This window comes from Nicotiana tomentosiformis, chromosome 2 (genome assembly GCF_000390325.3).
Source record: "Nicotiana tomentosiformis chromosome 2, ASM39032v3, whole genome shotgun sequence".
NCBI classification, from domain to species: Eukaryota; Viridiplantae; Streptophyta; class Magnoliopsida; order Solanales; family Solanaceae; genus Nicotiana; species Nicotiana tomentosiformis.
In genome coordinates, this window is record NC_090813.1 from 37,523,740 (window position 1) to 37,546,071 (window position 22,332).

Here is a 22,332-nt window from a genome sequence, read left to right on the forward strand (position 1 = left end):
TTATAACCTAATGAACCTGGTCCTTGATGATTTCTGACTTTAAAATGGTAAGTGTTATAACATTGTGTTGATGTTGAGAAGAGTTGACACAGGGCCTATGATTATGAAAAGCACAGAGTTTGGCATCATCAAAAGGGGAATTTGTTGGCCTAAGTGAGGTTTGATTTGATGATTGACAAAGAAACTCAAGCATGAACCAGGTCCATACACAGTGTACATAGACACAGGCAGATTCAAGCATAAGGCATGCACGTGAAGGAGATAAGCTTAAGTGCTTATATGTGATATCTCCTGAACGAAAGGTTGTATAAATGATAAGGAGAAGGACTCCTTACTCGAACATAACTCTATCCTATATAAGGGAGGAGTTAGAAGTTGAAGATAACTAAAACTCTTCCACCATGGAAGAGTATAGCATAAGAACTCTAGTTATTTCTATTCTACTAACTCTATAAATTACATGATGTTCTCATTTGACAGGTGATACACAAACGCTGAAGTTAAATGTGAGTTAAGAGCAAAATAGCAAGGCATTTTGCAAGCAACTCTTGTGTGATTCAAATGTGCGAACCTGAAGCTACATGAACCTGATAGAAGAATCAGTTCCAAGTGTATGTCTTTTATTCTAGTTCAATTGTAGTAGGGCTTTTCAAATTGTACCTTTCAGATTTATCTAGAGGCAATTATATTAGGTACTCTGAGTATTCAAGTTAGAGTTAACTTGACGTTGTCGCAACAGTTAGAGGCTGGTTGTCACAACAAGTAATCCTTAGGTTTACAAAGAGTTTTGTAAATGTTATTTTGGCTCAATGATTTAGTGAGTAGTAGGTCATGGTTTTTTCACCTTTTGAGCCGGGTGTTTTCCACGTAAAAATACTTGTGTTCTTTACTTTTCACATTTACTATTTCCACAACAGTAGTATAAGGAACACATAGAAGAACTATGTTCTTCTATAATCAGTGCACATAAAAATTTGACACCACAAAAATCACCCCCCCCTCTTGTGTGGCATTGAATTATAAAACATCACACTTGTACCCTAAAGAATCATTATCACGCGAAACATAGCGTCTCACCAATATGCGCTATGTAACCTAAAATCACTCTTAGCTGCCTATAAAAATCTCTCACATTTTAGTTATTAGTTGCGTTGAAAGGAAAAGAATAGAAAAACTTTCCATTAATTTTTCATCTTCGAGCATTACGACATGACTGGACGCAATGACATACCAAGGTGTTACTGAGGCAAACGTGCGATTTTGAAGTCATGTTGGTCAAATTGCAATCTGGGGCATATGCATTGGATGTGTAAACAAGTTGTAAGTTATTATTATTTGAAAAAATATTTGTTAATAGTTTTTAAATAACATGTTAATTTATAATCTTGTGTTATCATCCCATTGGTAAGACGAAAATCAATGTGGTTTTGAAGAATGGTATGATGAACCCATTAACGAGGAATACTACAAATCATATTTGCTAAACATTTGGAATCTGACAGGTGAATACGAACTGCAGATCTTGAAACTACAAGAACAACTTGCGGTAGTGAAGGAGAAACTAAAAGAGGCAGAAGAAGAAAAATATAGGTTGGAAGAGAAATTTAAGTGGTTGAAGTATAGAATAATGGGCGATAGTGACTAAACAAATACATGGATGCGTTTAGTGTAGTATTTTATTTTTATGTAGTACGTGTCATGTATTATCTTTAATTAGTAACAAATTTAAATTTATGTTAAGCTGTCACTTTTTTTATGTTCTAGTGTTAAACTAATAAATAAACCGAGAAATAAAAATACATGCGCAAATTATGTAAAACATAAATAATGTTACTATTATATATTTAATGTCATATATACAAATAATAATACATATCAATGAGTCCCCCAACCTGTATGCTTTAAAGCATTGGCTGGCCTGAGGCGCATCCTATCCCGCCCGGCTACACTATCAGGATCATCCTCATCACGTCGCCTCTTTATCGGAGGATGCGCTTGATAGTAGGCTATATTCCCGTATTCTAGTCGCTTATTGCACTATAATTCATTGCATTTTACTTATGTTGAGCTTTAATTAGTAGTGTTTTTATACTTATTGTGTGTTTTATGCTTTGTAGGAATGATTCCGAGTTATGTAAATGTTGTGGAGCTATTTGAAACTTTGAAGTCTGAGTATAGAGTATAAGCCCAAACAATTAAGCCGGGATCGAGTCGAGGGCTGAGGATTGAGTATGTATTTAAAAAGTAAAAGAAATAAGAATAGAAAACATGAGTGGAGGTAATAATGACTTGCAAATTAAAAGTTGGCAAGAAAATTTGTGTCTACCAACATACCAAACTTTTGAGCAATTCAAACAAATAAAAAAGGGCACAATGATGTGATGTCACACTTTTCTATAGGCCAAAACGAACAGCCCTCTACTTTTGTCCACATTCGCGCCGCATGGGGTAGTTGCATCCGGGGTTTGTTTTGGGGGCGGCTTAAATACACCAAAACACCATTTTAGATGGACTTTTGACACAATTTCAACCTAAGGAGGCCAAGGAGGCTAAGAAGGAGTTGGAAGAACACAAGCATAAGGATTTCATCATTCCTTACTCACTCAAGATCCGAGTTTGGATTGAATTTATATTTTCCTATACTTTAGTTACATTTGTGAAGAACTTCTCCATGTCTATGGAGTAGATCCTTTTGGGTTTTGATGAATTTGGTGTATTGATGATTGTTTGTGGATTATAACTGTATTTTTATGTATTTGAATCGTTTTTGGAAGATTTAATTGTTGCATCTATATTCACTTATTCTTGTAATTGAAAGAGACATAACTTGTGATATCTTTGCATTATATTGTTGGTTGAGTTCATAGGTTCTTCTAAGTAATCGAAAGAGGCTAGTTGAATTATTTATTAAACCTAGTTAGGAGAATAATCGAAAGAGGTTTTCCTAAAGACCGATCCATTACGCATTCTTGCATATCTTCACAGAGCTTAAATTGGTTCATATTGAGAGGTTGAGACTTAATCGAGAGAGGCATTTCTACTAAACAATTGTACTAAGAATTAAGTGAATTCGAGAGACTCACTTAAACATTAGAAGTGAATTATCTAGAGTTAAATCCCAGACAATTATCTTGCACCTATCCTATCGAAACCCCATTTTCTCCCATTGATATCTTCCTTTTCTTAGGCCTTGCTTCGATTTTCATTAGTCAATAGCTGTAGATTTTAGATTCTTAGTTAAATTTTATTATTAATCATATAAATATTAACTGTTTATCCTCCTGGATAGCAATCAAGTTAGAAACTACGAGAATACTATTTTAATCTAATCCATGCGGACACGACATTATACTATATTATCTTTGACTAGCGAGTACAACTTAAGTGAGTGTTTTGTGCTCGTCAAATTTTTTTCACTACAGCATGATCGTCAGTAAGACTGTCAGACTAGGTAGAAACGGTCGTTAGGCCAGCAGTAACCTACAGAATAATAAGATTTTTTAGTATATGAAATAGAAAATACTAACGTACGTGTTAGTAAAAATAATTTAATGGTCATACCATGGTCTCTAGGGCTGGGCATATATCGGGTAAAACCGATAGTCTGAACTGAAAAAAGCTTATTGGATTATCGGTATCGAGTTATTGGGTTAACAGTTCGGAAACGGTTTAGAAAAGTTTTACTATTGGGTTATCGGTTCGGGCCTCGATTTGCCAATTTTGTTAATGGGTTAATCGATAACCCAATAAGAATTAATAAAATTATGACTTTACCATTAAGTATATACATACATTTAGGGCTTCATTCTCTCATGTTCCCTTTCATCCGCACTCTTCAGTTCATTGTCTTAAAGTCTTCATCTCCATATACCTTACTCCTAGCGTAAGTCTTATACGGTAGGTTTCTATAATAAAATTCATCTTCATCTAGGGATTTTTGATTGTTAAAGATTCTTTATTTTGTGCTCATATTTTATGATTTTTATTTTTGTTTCTTAATTTTATGAGCTCACGTTGTGCAGCCTATACCTATTACCAGTTGTGGTTGTTTGTTGTTTGTTGTTCCACTCCTAATTAGCTACATTTTGACATTTTATGAGTTATGTCTAAAGTACAAAAACAGTAAGAAAATCTTAAGTTGCGGGCTTCTAAAGAAGTTTTGATCTAATTAACTACATTTTGACATCTTATGTCTAAAGGACTAAAATAGTAAGAAAATCTTCAGTTGCGACTTGCGAGTTTCCGAAGAAGTTTTGATCTAGATTGAGTTATTTTATCGGATAAACCGATAACCGAATCTATAACGGTTGATAATCGATTAACCGATAATCGATAAATGATTTTTTATCGGTTCGGTTATCGGTTTTGAATATTTATAAACCGATAACCAATATGTCAAATCGATAATATTCATAACCGAACCGAACCGACCGATACCCACCCCTAATGGTCTCATCAGGCTCCTGAATAACATCATTAGTCTCCGGCAAGTCAGTATCGCATAATGTGACCTCCGTGACGGGCGATGACGAAAAGTTAAAAAAAAACACTTTAGATATTATTGACTAATCAATGACATAAAAACAAACTGAAATAATATTAATACAAACAAACCTGTGCATGAGTAGCGCCACAATGCTCTGTCGGAACATCGAGGTACATCGGAGTAGATGAAGCATGTGAAAGATCCTCAACATCTCTCGGTGATGAGCCATAACTCAGTCGTTACCCACTATGCACCTCTCATATCGGCTGATCAGCAGCAACCGTCGATGGCTCTATGGGATCAGGAAAATATTGATCCCACTCCTGTCGCGTAATGGCCGTGCCCGCAATCAACAATGGAGCAGACGGGGTCACCTGCGAAGTCCCTAGCGAAAGTTGAAGGCTGAATGATGGCGTATCATGAGGAGCATCGTGTGGCTCAGGGTGTTCACCTGGCTGATCATCTCTAATATCCTCCATGGGTGCCTCAACGTCCCTTGCTGGGGACCCCATCCTCGCCGACCACCACGACCTAGTGGGCCAACCCTGCCACATCTACCACGTTCAGGCTCCACTGGTGGACCATGATGGTACTTCTCGGGTGACACATAAGCAGCCTCGTATCCTAAGCACCCATCCTCTCGAGCACGTCTCAATGTGTCGGCAGCAAGATCAATAACCCGACGGCCAAACAAGTGCAAAGTTGTCGCTCTCTCGCCTGTATGATGCAACATCTGCAATCCCAACTGGTAGAACTGATGTAAGCCAATAGCATGCATAACATGTAAAATATTAATTACAGAAGAATAATATAACGTTATAAGTAAGTATAATAATTAACATACCAGTGCCTCATGCCTCCCGGTGTATGGAATGTACCAACCCATGTACTAATGCCTATCCATACGGTCAGGTGGAGGGTATGGCGGAATCAGGTCATACCTCTGGTCCCAAACCTCAATCTTGGCCTCTAGCCATGCCATGTATGTCTGGTCAACCCTGTAATGATCATCCCGCTGGTAATGTGTCCCGTTCCAAGTGGGCAGAATACGTATAAGCTGCGGGCGACCAAACTAACGAAGGACTCGCTTTTTGGTATGATGCTCGACTATGTCGAGACATATCAGTGGGACAGAAGAGCTCCACATAGCTCGGTCGTGGGAGCAATAATCGGGTAAACCAGCTATGAGCGCATCGTTGTATGGCCTCCATACGAACTATTTAATAAATACAAGAATCGTGAGTAAACACAACACATATTAAGCTATGCCAAGTAAACTTGAGTATATATGTACATGCGCGAGTTCAAGTAAATCCAACAAATCCATGTAATAATGGAGATGATTTCGAGCTTCGACCTCGCGTGCGTAGCCTCTCCTATCAACCCACCTCCAAGCTAAAGGGAGAAACGGTGGAGGTGGTGCATCCGGAGCAATCAGTGGCTGAAACTACAGGAATTGCTCCCACGCCCAAACCTAACATAGATTGTGGACGTAAAATTTAAGATATTTTTTTACTATGTATGTTATAATCATGAATATAATTGACTATGTTTTCACCTGCAACAATGGTAAAAATCTGGCAACGTCTCTCTGGGTTCCCATGCACGCCCGGTACATCTTCCTATACAGGTAAACTAGAACAACTGTACCACAGCTGTAACCAAATAAATCATATAACCGCTCCACATGATGTAGAAATCTTAAGATAACTAGGTTTCCCGAAGTGTTTGGGAACAGTATACTACCAAATATAAGCAATAATAACAGTCTCGTGTGCCGGTCGATATCCTCTGGCGGTGAGTCATCCGTAATCTCTGCATCCATCGCCACCAAATGTTGCCGAACGGGCGTCAGCTGTAATCGACTGGCCCTACTCAATGCACTCGGCTCCGCTGGCTGGAAACTGATGAGTCGTTGCAACATATGAAAGTAATCCACTCCCCTATAGTCTCTAAGATCATGCGGGTAAGTTACAGGTATACCATCAACAAGTAGCTCAAAAAAAACCTCCATGTCCTCAAGTGTGATGGTAGCCTCGCCGATGGGTAGATGAAACGTGTGCGTCTCCGGTCGCCACCGCTCTATCATAGACGTGATCAATGCCCAGTCGAACTGCAACCGGTCAATCTCTATGATCATTTAGAAGCCCGTATCCTGAAGGCGTCTAACTATACGGGGATGCAGTGGGTGGTCCCTAATGAACTCCCACATATCGTTTATACGTCTGGAGCGGAATGTCTGGGACAGACATTGCCCATCCCAGATGTGTGAAGACCTATGGTTGTCCTGTAGAAATAGTACCTCTCGAGATGCAGGTCCGGGATGCACAAGGGAAACCTCCATGACGATGTCTGTAAATTGAACAATATTATTTAAAGTATTTTTCTGTTTAATTTTTTAACATCTTTAAATATATTGTAATATCTTTTATATTAATATTTAATCGATATTTTTTTCTATATTATTACTTAGGTTAATACATTTTCTATATTATTATTTTATATGTTAGTTTATACATTTTCTATATTATTTTTAATCGATATTTTATGTTATTTTCTTACATTTGATGACTTGAATTCGAGAGAATTTGTGTTTGAACTAACACTTTTTTTCCAGATATTTTTGAGGTTAACAGATAATTAAATGATTAATTTTAATAACTACAAAGATAATTTCATATGTTAGTATTTCATAATTTCAATGATATTAATTTCTATATTAATATTTCATATGTTAGTTTTCATAATTTTTCTACTAAAGTAACACTACTCTAAATGGCCATGAACAAAGTCAACTAGCATAAGATAAAATTTATTATGAGTTTTACTACGATAAAGGGTACTACATTATAATTTAGGGCACAACATAACACTAAAGGGCACTAAACAATAATAAAATCACATATTAATATACGTACAACATTAAAATCACATATAACATTAATTATTTATAAAATAATAATTTGTCTCTATTACTAATGTTTTAGCACATAAATAATCTAATCCAGATAAAAAATAACAAATTACTAAAAATCACAAAACGATCACAAAAAGGCATAGACCACAGTAAAAAAATAACTACTAAGCATTTTATATACATGAGTTTTACCAAAAAGTAAGTCGGAATACTTCGATTTAAAGTTTTTTCAAATGTGAAAATTTGATGATTTGGGAGCCGAAACGAGCAATATACGAGATCCACTACACGACAACGCCTTGGATCCGGTGTTAGTTTGCTACAAAACGGAGAAGATACACTTTTTGTGGGACGGGTGGGCTCCAATGGAGTTTTTTTGAGTAAAAATGGGGGGGGGGGGGGGAGGGCGTAAAAATGGCTCCAACGCCTTGGCCCGCTTTTTTAAGTAGGTATAGCGCATATATAGGAGGCGCTATATAGGACATTTGCAATTTTAATGTATTTTGACACATAAATTTTTACTCCGCGTCGAAAATTATGGGTTCAATTAAACTCGTAATTACCACACTAAATTACCGTCGAAAGGCTACGGTAACTAGTGAAATTGAAGTTATTCTTTTTTCAAATGATAGCACAAGCTGAAAAATAGGCAAATGTCCTAATAAAGATTTAGGTGGGGAAAGTTGTCTTGTTGTATACCACTTAGAGTAGAAAGGATGGACCCTTTTTGGTGGCCAACATATGAGCATTAATTCTTAGCAAAAGCTATAACGCAATTTTATAAGGCGCTATACCTTCTCGCTCATTTTACATTCACATATAGCGCCTTATATTAGGGCACTATACTTAACCGGGCAAATGGCCTTTAAGGTATAGTGCCTTATAAAATGGCGTTATGTATATTATGATCACCAGTTTTTATTTCCACACATTTTGGTTCCGGACTCTTGCAGCCAGCCCAAATCATAGACAGGGAACCAACTTAGCAGTGTAGTCTACAATCTAAAAGAAAGGGCTACTACTCCTTCGGCCGAACTTTTATACTCAAATTCTTTTTTTTGGTTTGCCAAGTGAGTTTCTCAAATTTTCTCTGACTTATTTTCTCTATTCACATAATCGAGCGTTTTAGCTTTTTTCCCTCTTAATTCAGTACGAGCTTGTAATTCGAACTCCGCTTCAAGTGAGTTTCTCAAGTTACGTAACCTGCTCGCTGCTTCAAGGCTTTCCTAGAAGTCCGAAAAACTTAGTCTTTAATCCACATATAAACTTTAAAACCATGTTACATGTATATATCAGAATCTTGGGGAATACAAGTATCACATCTTCTTGAATACTCCCTCGTCCCATTTTGACTATCATTTTAGCTCGTTTTACCTCCATTAAGAGAGTAATAAATATAAAGTATAGTGTACCAACTTATCCATATTAAAAAGAACTACTCCTTATTCAATATTAAGGATATTGTTTGACCAAAAAATATAATTTTCGGCTAAACTATTAAATTTATACAATGAGAGATTAGATCTAGTTAAGGATAATAACTCTAGATGTTAAGCACACAGATGTATATTAGATGGGAAAAATTTCGTATGTGGTTGGTGACAATAAATATTAAATTCTCTTAAAGCAAGAACATTAAGGGAGATATAGCCAACAATAAATGTCAATAAATGGCATTTAAATAAACAGGAAGAATGATTCACTAAATAATGGATGAGTTGGACGAATATTTTACCTGAAAGTGATGAATGACAGATAGATCCAAGATTCACATGAACGATCCTCGGATGGAAAGTGGGGAACAATATGAACAAGAATCTTTGTATAAAGGTAATCTTTGTGTTTTTGCTAGAGGAAAAGTCCTATTCTCAAAAGTGTTTTTATCAGAATCAATATTACATGCCCCTATCATTGTCCCCTCTTTCTATATATATGGGACCTTTTTCTTAGGAAACTTTAATAGTACAAATGCAGGGAATATTCACGAGAATATTCCCTTTTGATACTCTATCCAGACAAATTAGCCGTTACAAGTCTTATCATCAGTAGTCGATCTCGACCTCGATCCTTGTTGACATCTTGATTACGATAACTGTCGTTATCTTGACCACGGCTCATGTCGGCACCTCGACCATTGACCTCGTAGCGTCTTGGGCGAGCTCGACCGATAACTTTCTTTAATACCATATTACGCCAAATAATCTGAAAACGGATTTTGGCCTATTGATGTTTGGCATATTTTGATATGTGTTGATGTTACTTTACCCATGTTTTAACCGCTTCTTGATGTTATTTGATCTTTAAAATGTCCAACATGGTTTAATTATTGGTTTTATGACTAATTGAGTTGTGTGTGGTGAATTAGGGTGTTTGGAGTGCAAAAATATGAAGAAAAGGTGCTCTAGGTAGAGGAAGAGAGATTGGATGCGTCGCATCCATCTAGAAAAAGATCAGTTTGCGCACCCTTAGCAGTGAAGTCAGCCCATAGCATCCGCCATAGCATTCGCACCTGGGCAAAATTGAAATGGAGGACGAGGTGGATGCGTCGCATCCACCTTCGCATGCAAAGCTGAGAAATAGAGGACAAGGTGGATGCGTCGCATCCACCTTCGCAGGCAAAATTGAAATGGAGGACGAGGTGGATGCGTCGCATCCACCTTAGCATCAATCCCTGAAGCCGATTTGGACTAGGAATAGGAGAGCTTTGGCCCACGACTTTTGTACGCAATATATAAGCCAAAAATGCCTCCTTTAGGTTATCTAACATATTGGGAAGAGGGAAAAAGCCACGACAAAGCTGTGGAGGCCGGAATTCATCAAGTTTCATCTTTCTCCCACCAAACTTAGTAATTTTTATGTTTCTTTATATGATTTGTTGTTTGGCTACTATGTCTATGTGGAGCTAAACTTCACGTTCTAGGGTTGTGGTTCTTTCATGACTATTGTTATTCGGATATTGATTTTGACTTCTTGATTTATCATATTAGTTTATTTATTCAATCTTGCACTTAATTATTTAATTGCTTGATCACCAATTGAATATTATCTACGAATCTAGAATTGAACTCAAAAGTGGGAATTCTATATTGCATATAGGATTGAGTAGGGCAAGTTCTTGAACTCGGGCATCGGGGAACGGATTCGTAGTTAGGATAGACATATACCTAATTGCCTTGCTTGGTTGATTTACAGGAATTATAAATGCGTTCTTGTTGATTCTAACTCCATAGACATATAGGCGTTAGGTTAGCTTGAATAGGCGAGTAAGAACTCGACAGATTCTTATGAGCATTAACCCTGTCAACCAATAAGCTAGATAAATTAGTCGGTCAATTCAATTGAAGAATACAATAGGATTGTTAGATAGCCCATAACCCTAGATCGTTTTCATTACATTGATATCATTAAAATCTGCTCTTTCTCTGTTCAAAGTTTATTATTTATATTTTTCTTATTTAATTAGTTGGAATAAAATATTTTTAGATTTAATTCCTGTTTAGATAATTAGGATAGTCTAATTTAGTTAATAGTTAATCATAAGTCCTTGTGGGTTCGACATCCGACTTTTAGTCACTTTATTACTCGACGACCGCGTATACTTGCGTGAGTGTGTTTGGTCGCAACAAGTTTTTGGCGCCGTTGCCGGGGACTTAGAAATTTGCTATTTTTCTAGATTAGATATTTTTTTTTATCTATTCATGTTTTTTTTTATTATTTTACTTTAGTTAGTATTTTTTATTTATTTTAGCATGGCATCTTGGAATAAAAATTATTCGAATGATGGTTATTCTTATTTTGATGATCCTTGTCCATATTGTGGAGGACCCCACTGGTGGAAAAATTGTCAGAATGTTCCCAGGAGCGAGTTGCGCGCACAATCTCAATCCTTTGAGTGGAATATTTGTAATATGTGTGGTGGTCAAGATGGCCATTGGGATGGTTGTCCTAATTTTGTTCATCCTTCTCTGAGCCCTTATTATGATCTTTCTAATGATATTTCTGAGTTTGATAGGGGCAATGAAGTGCAGGATATGGAGCCTGATGCATATATTAGGGATATTCTGAGGCAAGTAGCAGAGCAACAGGATGAACTCAAAAAAGATATGAAAAGAATGAGGGCAGCAATCACAAGAATGAAGGCCAATATGGAAGAATTGAATGAAGAGAGCGAGTACCAGCAAGAGAAAATTTTTGAAAAAGAGGAGATTTTGAGCCAAACTTGGCTGGCAGAACAGGCTGAAAAGTTAGAAATATATGAAGCTCAACATGAGGAACTTACTGATGGGATGAGACACTTTATAGAGGGAAGATCTAAACTGGGACAAGGGATCTATAAATTTGTCACTACTATTCACGACTTGCAAGATAAATTAAATGCAAAGGTTGTTGCGTCTATCGCCCAACAAAATAGTAATGAGTTGTCAGAAGCTGAAAAGGAGCTTATACGCCAAATTGAGGAGCTAAAAGTGGAGAGCCAATCATTCGAGCATATTTCTGTTGATGATGCCCATGTTGAGAAAAGTACACTAGAGCCATGCGAGGTAGCAGATAATGTTATATTTGAAGACTCTAATGTGTGCACATATGAGGATATAAATAGTAATACAATTCTAAAGTTGGGGCGTGTTGGTCCTCATTCTAAACATTTTTCGACATTGTATTTAGATGATGACATGGAAATCGAGTCATCTAAGCCTTTGGAGGAGTCAATGGAAGAGGAACATGATGCCTATATTTTTGAATTTGTCATGCCAAAAAGCAAAAAATACATTCCTCATCTAAAGGCCGAGAAGTGTAGAGTGAAAAATTTATTACTTGGCCTGGTTATCTTTGTAGCCCCACCACTGGAGCATAGCCGCAAACTGGATGCCATGTTAGGGGCTCAATTCATAAGTTCGAGGTGGAGGCAAAAAGTGGTTCACGTCGTGCCGCTACGTTAAATCAGGCGCTTGTTGGGAGGCAACCCAGCGTTACTGCTTTCTTTTATTTTTGTTCACTTTTTATTTTATTTTATTTTTATTATTTTGTAGTATTTATTTTTGTTTTGTAGGATTATGAGCATAGGAAGCAAAGCCATTAGAAGAGTGCAAAAGTGTGGGGTGCCCACACAAAGGACGATGCCTGGGGGAAGTCTGAGTACCTCGTGAGCCGCTATTGCTTCGGCCTTTGGCCTACCAGGGAGTCTCGTTTACCCTCTTATTATTTATAATGTGCATTGAGGACATTGCAAAATTTTAAGTGTGGGGTGAGGAGATCGTTTGGATGAGTTTCTGTGCTATTTTAGCTTAGTTGTAGTACTCATTCTTAAGTGTAGTAGCTTTTGTGAAAAAAAAAAAAGAAAAAAAAAGAAATTAAAAAAAAAACGAAAAAGTAGAAAAATTGGACTTTTCCCGACGATTGATCTCCTAGACAGTTTTCTTGAGGGATTAAAGTCTAAACAAAAATTCAAAATATGTCTTTTAGCTTTCTTTAGGTAGTAATAATCCCCTGTGGTTTTTCTTTGTGCCTCGGTTCTTTTCCATGGGATGTAGTTTGAACCGGGTAGTTTTTTTCTTTCCGAGTAGATTAGGAATTTAGGGAATAAAAGGAGCAAGAATGATGAACCTAGGCGCCCTTGACTTGTTTGATAGTAACATATTTATACTTTCGCATGTGTAGTATCTTCTGTATGATTTGAATTTATTGATGATGCCTTGTTAAATTGGATAGCATGTTTTGTGGCGCCTATGTCTCGTTTACATGACTTATGTTCACCTTGTGTTTAATACTTAATATCTCGTGGCTCCGTGAATACTTGCATTGCTTGAGAGTCGGAATGTGATCGTCCTTAGTGAGTCATGTGCCATGTGTGGTGAGGTTTTTGTGTTGTCCATGTATTGTACTTGTGTCTAGAACTTGCCCGGTATGTGAGTTGAAGCGAAATTTTAGGTGATGCTCGGTTTGAAAAATAATTTTAGGCTTTCTTTGATCTTTTTGAGCTTATTTATTATCACAAATAAAATCTATCCCTAGTTAACCCTTTTGAGCCTATAGACCTTTTATTTGGTACCCACATTACAAGCCTATACCCTTTTTATTCTTAATTGACATTGTTTTGATCCTTTTACCTCTTAAAGCACTTTAATTGTTAGATGAGCGCTAAAAGAAGTAAGAAGGGACTAAGTGTGGGGTGACTTTTGAGTGGAACCAATGAAAGAAAGAAGGGTGCACTTATTTTGTAAAATAATACACCACTAGCGAAAATTGAAAGAAAAAAAAAGAGAAAAATCTGGAAAAAAAAAAAGAAAGAAAAATATAAATGAATAAATTGTTATCTTGTTCTTGCTAGTGGGTATGAACTAAAGTAGTGCTTAAAGAAAAGGGGACTGTTTTGGGGGTGATATTGTTTGTGAAATTGAAGTGGGGTTGAAGAAAAAAAATGCTTAAAGTAATTTTGTGATGTATTAAAGTGCTTAGGAGGGTGAGTCACTATTCCTTAAATATATCCTACCCGTCCCTTAGCCCACATTACAACCATGAAAAAGTCCTAATTGATTTTAGATCGAGCGAGCTTACATTAGTAGAGATTTACATTAAGGGCAAGCCTATGGTACCAACTACATGCATGTGACTTCTTTTGTGAGAGTGAGCGATTTTCTTTGTGAGCATGAGATTCGAATGTGTGGATTGATTTTACTCTCTCTGCTTTTGTTGTGAGGGCACATGGTTTCACGAGGGATAGGTAACGTTATTAGACTTCTCTATGATGTTGGGTGTTCAAGCCATGAGTGCATAGTGACATTGAGTCGGTTTTTGAGGTTAGGATTGTTGTGAGCATGTTGTCTTTGTTCGAATATTTTTAAAGAAGGGCATAAGAAAAGGGAAGTATGTGATGCATAGCCTAGAGCCTAATTGTTGCAAATAACCACGGTCATAGGTGCAGTGTGCTTTGAATGATAAGAGCTTAATTTTGTTTTGTCTACTATAGGATGGTTTGTTCGAGGACGAACAAAGGTTTAAGTGTGGGGTAGTGATGTTTGGCATATTTTGATATGTGTTGATGTTACTTTACCCATGTTTTAACCGCTTCTTGATGTTATTTGATCTTTAAAATGCCCAACATGGTTTAATTATTGGTTTTATGACTAATTGAGTTGTGTGTGGTGAATTAGGGTGTTTGGAGTGCAAAAATATGAAGAAAAGGTGCTCTAGGTAGAGGAAGAGAGATTGGATGCGTCGCATCCATCTAGAAAAAGATCAGTTCGCGCACCCTTAGCAGTGAAGTCAGCCCATAGCATCCGCCATAGCATCCGCACCTGGGCAAAATTGAAATGGAGGACGAGGTGGATGCGTCGCATCCACCTTCGCATGCAAAGCTGAGAAATAGAGGACAAGGTGGATGCGTCGCATCCACCTTCGCAGGCAAAATTGAAATGGAGGACGAGGTGGATGCGTCGCATCCACCTTAGCATCAATCCCTGAAGCCGATTTGGACTAGGAATAGGAGAGCTTTGGCCCACGACTTTTGTACGCAATATATAAGCCAAAAACGCCTCCTTTAGGTTATCTAACATATTGGGAAGAGGAAAAAAGCCACGACAAAGCTGTGGAGGCCGGAATTCATCAAGTTTCATCTTTCTCCCACCAAACTTAGTAATTTTTATGTTTCTTTATATGATTTGTTGTTTGGCTACTATGTCTATGTGGAGCTAAACTTCACGTTCTAGGGTTGTGGTTCTTTCATGACTATTGTTATTCGGATATTGATTTTGACTTCTTGATTTATCATATTAGTTTATTTATTCAATCTTGCACTTAATTATTTAATTGCTTGATCACCAATTGAATATTATCTACGAATCTAGAATTGAACTCAAAAGTGGGAATTCTATATTGCATATAGGATTGAGTAGGGCAAGTTCTTGAACTCGGGCATCGGGGAACGGATTCGTAGTTAGGATAGACATATACCTAATTGCCTTGCTTGGTTGATTTACAGGAATTATAAATGCGTTCTTGTTGATTCTAACTCCATAGACATATAGGCGTTAGGTTAGCTTGAATAGGCGAGTAAGAACTCGACAGATTCTTATGAGCATTAACCCTGTCAACCAATAAGCTAGATAAATTAGTCGGTCAATTCAATTGAAGAATACAATAGGATTGTTAGATAGCCCATAACCCTAGATCGTTTTCATTACATTGATATCATTAAAATCTGCTCTTTCTCTGTTCAAAGTTTATTATTTATATTTTTCTTATTTAATTAGTTGGAATAAAATATTTTTAGATTTAATTCCTGTTTAGATAATTAGGATAGTCTAATTTAGTTAATAGTTAATCATAAGTCCTCGTGGGTTCGACATCCGACTTTTAGTCACTTTATTACTCGACGACCGCGTATACTTGCGTGAGAGTTTTGCATGCGAAGGTGGATGCGACGCATCCACCCCTAGTTCCTCCATCTCAGCTTTGCCCAGGTGCGGATGCTATGGCGGATGCTATGGGCTGACTTCACTGCTAAGGGTGCGCGAACTGATCTTTTTCTAGATGGATGCGACGCATCCAATCTCTCTTCCTCTACCTAGAGCACCTTTTCTTCATATTTTTGCACTCCAAACACCCTAATTCACCACACACAACTCAATTAGTCATAAAACCAATAATTAAACCATGTTGGGCATTTTAAAGATCAAATAACATCAAGAAGCGGTTAAAACATGGGTAAAGTAACATCAACACATATCAAAATATGCCAAACATCACCTATATAGTTAGTCTCTCCGCTTATTAAGGCCGATCTAAGAGGCCTCGATGAGCGGACTATGTATGTCGTAGTTGACAAAATGAGGCAAGTAAGATGGGTAGCGGCGCTTTAGACGAGGCGGCGACATGACTTTTCGTGAGTTGCAAACTTTGGGGATATGTTGTTTCAGAATGACGCCATGACATCATACGTCACTGTGCCGCGCCTTCCCGATGCCCTACGTCATTTTTCGTGCCTCTGCAGTTTCGATACCTGCGCTGGGCAATGATGGCTTGATTTCTAGATCTTGGTGACTGAAATCTTATAAATATGGACCTAAGGTCCCTTGTGTTTGTTTTACATACTTGCATTATCGAATCCCTGTGTCCCTTTCTTTATTCTCCATATCAAACTGTTGTCTCCTTCTTGCTTCGTCATTGCGTATCTGTTCCCTCGTTTCCAGTGATTTCAGTTGTTCTCGACTCTTCTGTGCGCAAGATATCCTCTTAAGAATATAGTTAACGCACCCTCTGGTTCTAGTATGGCGCTTAACCCTACCCCTTTGACGGTGCGCATGCCTCCTCATGGCAATGATATTTCCGTTACCCCTGAAGATGAGGGGTTCCCTACGATGGATGAAATAATTCCTCGCAGTGAAAAGATTAGATCTGACTTTTCGAAGTTACCCGAAGACGACCCTGAGGTCTTGGAGTCGACGCTGAACGAGGTTGACCTTGTTGCGTTTAGGAAAACATTCAAAATTCTGGCTCACATCGATCTGGTTCTGGCGGGGCACGATGCTGTACAGATACATCACCCAGGATATTGCGTGTTCTATGCGTATCCGTTCTACGTGGGCTATTTTTTTCCTCTTCCGTTGGCAGAGGAATTTTGCCGCTACTATGGCATCTGCCCGACCCAGCTATCCCCCTATATCTACAAGCTTATCCGTATGCTGACGAAATATGCGGAGTTGGCTGGCCGTGGGGTCTCACTTCGCCACCTGATGCATCTCTTCGCCCTTAGTTTCTACAGGGGGACGATTCTATACTTTTGCCACCAAGGAAGTAAAAGTTTGGTGGTGAAGATGAATGATAAGGCGAATCGTCAGTTCTGGCTCAACTATTTCTTCATCAAGACCGAGGACGTGGTGGCCAACGCAAGCGGGTTCCCCGAGGCTTGGAATTACGTACGTAAGTATCTTTTTGCCGAGCATTCATTTTGCCTGTTTTAGTCGCAGTCTAACATTTCGTCCCTTCTTCGTGCAGCTGAGACTTCGCCCCCTCCCTTGGTCGGGGACATTCATGACTAGGTCAGCCAAGTCTTGCCTCACACATTGGGGATTCGTGAATGACCGGCCTTTATCAACAAATTCGGGCTTGCGCCTTCCGCGACCGATGAGTTCGTCTATACGTACCTATTTATGCATGCATAATTATCTCGTCTATATGGTTTCGACCTCGTGGTTGTTTGCTCGTTGCGGTTTTGTGCGGGAAGTGACGGTCTTCTGATTTTTCTTTTTCAGCCCCGGGACATTCGAGAAGTCAGAAGGCTCCTCCTCCGGGATTCCGTAAGAGGAAGGCCATTTTTGTTCCTTCTGCTGCAGTGAGGTCTGCTCGGTCATCGACTACTCCTCCAGTAAGGCTTTCGACTTCCCTTTTGCATCATTTAGTAGACGAGGACGATGAGGAAGGATCATCGCCGAATGGCGATAACTTGCTTCTCCGCAAGAGGAGATCTGTAGATATCGGCGAAAGAGTTGCCCGTGTAGGGAGTTCGGTGATGGAGGATGTCGTCGTCCGAGGGACGACGACCATAGAACTTGGAGATGGCGCCGAGTTACCGCCCACGATTCCACAGTCATCGGGGGCCGAGGAATGTACATATCCCTGAGGTCGTGATGGATTTAGAAGGGCCGTCGGCGAGAGTCCCTGATGTCTTACGGGAGGACGAGCCATCGACCTCTCTACCAGACGAGGATCCTTCTTCCCGGGTTGACATAAAGGGAAAAAGTGTAGCCAAAGAAGGTAACGAGACGGGCTCCGATATGGACGTCGAGGAAGTTAGGATGATGGGGGAAGGACTTACCCGACTTGAGGTGATATTGGAGGGGACCACGCGGACTATCGCGATCCCCTTGGACCGAGATCTGCTGGTTCATACGGAGGACGTGATCCATTCCCTTGATCCCCTCTATTCCGATGTGGGGGGTAAGACCCTTGAGAAGTTAAAAGATGCCACTCTGTCGAGGAGTATAGCCGGCCTCGCTCTTAGGGTAATCCTTTGATCTTTCTTCATTTTTTATGTTTTCTTCATTTTTTTTGTCGATTCCAGTTTTGTTCTTACTCATTCTGTCTTTCTTTCAGACCATGATCTTGGACATCGAGAGTTACCGCCGAGAGGAGAGGCGTAAGGCCATATTCAAGAAGATGGAGCAAAAATATCGTGAATACCGTGATAAGCACCACGAGATCTGCAGACGGTACAGTGGAAGCGGCACTTTCCAGGCTCTCCGAAGTGAACTGAAGGAGAAGGACGACGGATTGATGAGGGTCATTAGAAAATGTAGCGAACTAGAGGAGGCGTTGAGGGACAAAGAAGAGGAACTCGAGTTGAGTAAGGGGGTGGAGGCTCAATGCGCCGATCTTCAAGCCCAGGTGGTTTTACTGCGCGTGGAGCTCGAGGAGTGTCAACTCAAAGTGGATGCTCCAAGTGGCGAGGTTGCTGATAAAGTGGCGGGCTTAGAGAGGGCGGAGTTAGCCTAGTTATCAGCTGCGAAGAAGGCGGAGGCTTTCACAATCGTGATCCGCGTTCTTCGTTTTGAGCGGGGTGCTTTGGAGACGGCCAAGCTTAGGGAGGAGCGGCTTGATGAGCGGATAGGGGAGCTGGAGAAAGATGTTTCGAGCCTTAGTGATCGGGTTGCAGTTCTAGAGGCCGAGAAGGCGCAGTTGTTGGCTCAGCCGTCCTGGACATTCCGCGAGATTTGTACGAGGAATAGATTCATGCTGAGGCACAGCTGGATATATTCAGGGACCTGATGGGGATGGGGGCCATTTCAGAAGCCGACTTTGAGGATGCTCGTGCTAAGGCACGTAAAGCTCGATTTGCTTGTGGCTATGATCCTGCTACACCGGAAGCCGGCGATGACGAGGAGGCTGCGGGCGTGGATCAGATCAAATAGGATGCCTGGTATGAGGATGAATATCCTGCTGGCGATGGCGATGTCGAGGATGTAGGTGGAGACGGTCTGGGCGATCAAGTTGATGGCGCTAATTCCTTTTCTTTGTTCGGGTTTGTGCGTTTTTCTGATTTTGTTGCTTGGTTGCCTTTGTCATAACAAATTTGTTCGAGTAGGTTGAACGATGTTAAAAATAGCCTTCATTTGATTAAGGTCGTGGACCGAGTAGGTGTTAACTCTAATGAGGTCGAATATAACCTTTAATTAATTGGGGTCGTGGGACGAATAGGCGTTGATTCGAACGAGGTCGAATGTAACCTTTAATTAATTGAGGTTGTAGGCCGAATCGGTGTTAATTCGAACGATGTCGAATGTAACCTTTAACTAATTGAGGTCGTGGGCCAAATCGATGTTAATTCGAACGAGGTCGAATGCAACCTTTAATTAATTGAAGTCATGGGCCGAATCGGTGTTAATTCAAACGAGGTCGAATGTAACCTTTAATTAATTGAGGTCGTGGGCCGAATCGATGTTAATTCAAACGAGGTCGAATATAACCTTTAATTAATTGAGGCCGTGGGCCGAATCGGTGTTGATTCGAACGAGGTGGAATGTAACCTTTAATTAATTGATGTTGTGGGCTGAATCGGTGCTAATTCGAACGAGGTCGAATGTAACCGTTAATTAATTGAGGTCGTGGGCCGAATCGGTGTTAATTCGAACGAGGTTGAATGTAACCTTTAATTAGTTGAGGCCGTGGGCCGAATCGGTGTTAATTCGAACGAGATCGAATGTAACCTTTAATTAATTGAGGTCATGGGCCGAATCGGTGTTAATTCAAACGAGGTCGAATGTAACCTTTAATTAATTGAGGTCGTCAGCCGAATCTGTGTTGATTCGAATGAGGTCGAATGTAACCTTTAATTAATTGAGATCGTGGGACGAATCGGTGTTAATTCGAATGAGGTCGAATGTAACCTTTTCTTGGGGAGAGCGTGAATAAACTTCATGTACTTGTGTTTTATTCATATTCTTGGAGAGATTTACATATTTTTCGGGCGCTGGCTGGCAGTTCAGTCCCAGTCCCAATCTATCTAGTCCCTTCATTGGTTGAACTGGAAAAATAGTGAGAGATCGAGCAATGAACCAGCCGTCCAGTGCCCTCGTTTGTGCGTATCTCAATCCTGAAGTATCCCCGTCCTCACCTCGTTAAAAACCTCCTCGAGAAAACCCAATTTGGACAAAACTCGAGTGAGGAAAAAAGAGTGCGACTTTGGGGACCTCGTCCTTTAAAATTTGAAGTACTTGAGGTATGTAGTGTTCTAGTTGTTTGGTAGTTGCTTTCCTTCCATTGTTTCTAGTGTGAATGACCCTTTGCTTTCCGCTGCCGTGATTTTGTAGGGGCAGTCCCAGTTTGTTCCTAGTTTGCCTTCTCGTGGATCTTTGCTTGCTTGTGTTTTAGCTTTCAGCACTTAGTCCCTGACCTTAAGTGGTTTGATCTTTGCTCTTTTGTTATAGTAGTGTTCTGATGCTGGTTTTGGGCGACCATTCTTATGTAGGCCATATCTCTTCATTCTCTGGCTTCGTCGAGTTCATGCCTTCTATTGTCATCGTTCTGGGGTCCGCTTTCGCGTAAGTATCTTAGGCTGGGCTCTCCGACCTCGATCGGTATTACTGCATCAGTCCCATAGACTAATGAGTATGGCGTTGTTTGGTAGGCCCAGAGTACTTCTGGTAATATCTCTAGCCATAGTCCCTTGGCATCTTCAAACTTCTTTTTCATGATGTTCAGTATTGACTTGTTGGAGGATTCCGCTTGCCCGTTACCCGCGGGGTAGTAAGGCGTTGACAGTATTCTTTTGATGTGCCATTTTTCAAAAATGGTGGCGACCTTCTTTCCTGCAAATTGGGGTCCATTGTCACAACTGATTTCTTTGGGGAGACCGAAACGACATACGATGTTCTTCCATATGAAGGCGATTACTTCCTGTTCGCGTATTTGGGGGAATGCTCATGCTTCCACCCATTTAGAGAATAATCAGTTAAAACCAAAAGAAATCGTACATTACCTCATCCGGCCGGGAGGGGGCCTACAATATCCATTCCCCATTTGATGAACGGCCAATGGGAAGTTACTGAGTGTAGGTGTTCGCCTGCTTGGTGGATCATTGGGGCGTACTTCTAGCATTGCTCATATTATTTCACAAAGTCTGCGGCCTCCTTTTTCATGGTGGGCCAGTAGTATCCTGCTCGTATGAGGCACCTGACTAAATCTCGATTACCGGAGTGAGCTCCACAGTGGCCCTCGTGTACTTCTTCAAGGACGCGTCACGTCTGATTTGGGCCCAAGCATTTCGCTAGGGGGCCACCATATGTCCTTTTGTACAGGTCGTTGTGGACGATGATGTACCTAGCCGCTTGCATTCGTAGCTTCTTGGCCTTTTTTTAATCATTGGGGAGTATGTCTTCCTGCAAATACATAATAATACGATTGCGCCAGTCCCAAGTTAGATTTATGGTTCTTACCTCGATTTGGTCTATCAATGAGTTGAGGAGGTGGACCACATTTTGGTCTCTGGTTGTGATGTTTTTGGTGGCTGCTGCTAATTTGGCGAGGTCGTCTGCCTCGATATTCTGCGCTTGGGGGATCTGGTCGAGTTGATATTCATCGAACTTGGGTAGTAGTTTGCAGACTTCATTGTTAACAACATTGTGAGTGATACCTGTCGCCGCGGGTGGGGGGGAGGTTGATCATGTTGCTTGTTTACTGGTGGCGCAGCACAAGTTCTCGCATTTTCTGCGGCCGCGTCCTGAACGAGTTTATGGAGGACGCTGGTCAGTGTATCAATCAGCCAGACCTCAAGGAGTTTCTTTATCGCTGGCGGTGTCTCCTCTCCCACGGATATGGAGGCTGTCTTGCCAAAAGATTTTGTGATGTTGCAGTGGGGAGGGGTGATCAGCCTCGCCTAGGGGAGGCATTGGGCGTTGTGTCCTCGTCCACTACTTCAGAGCTTTCGTGGATGATA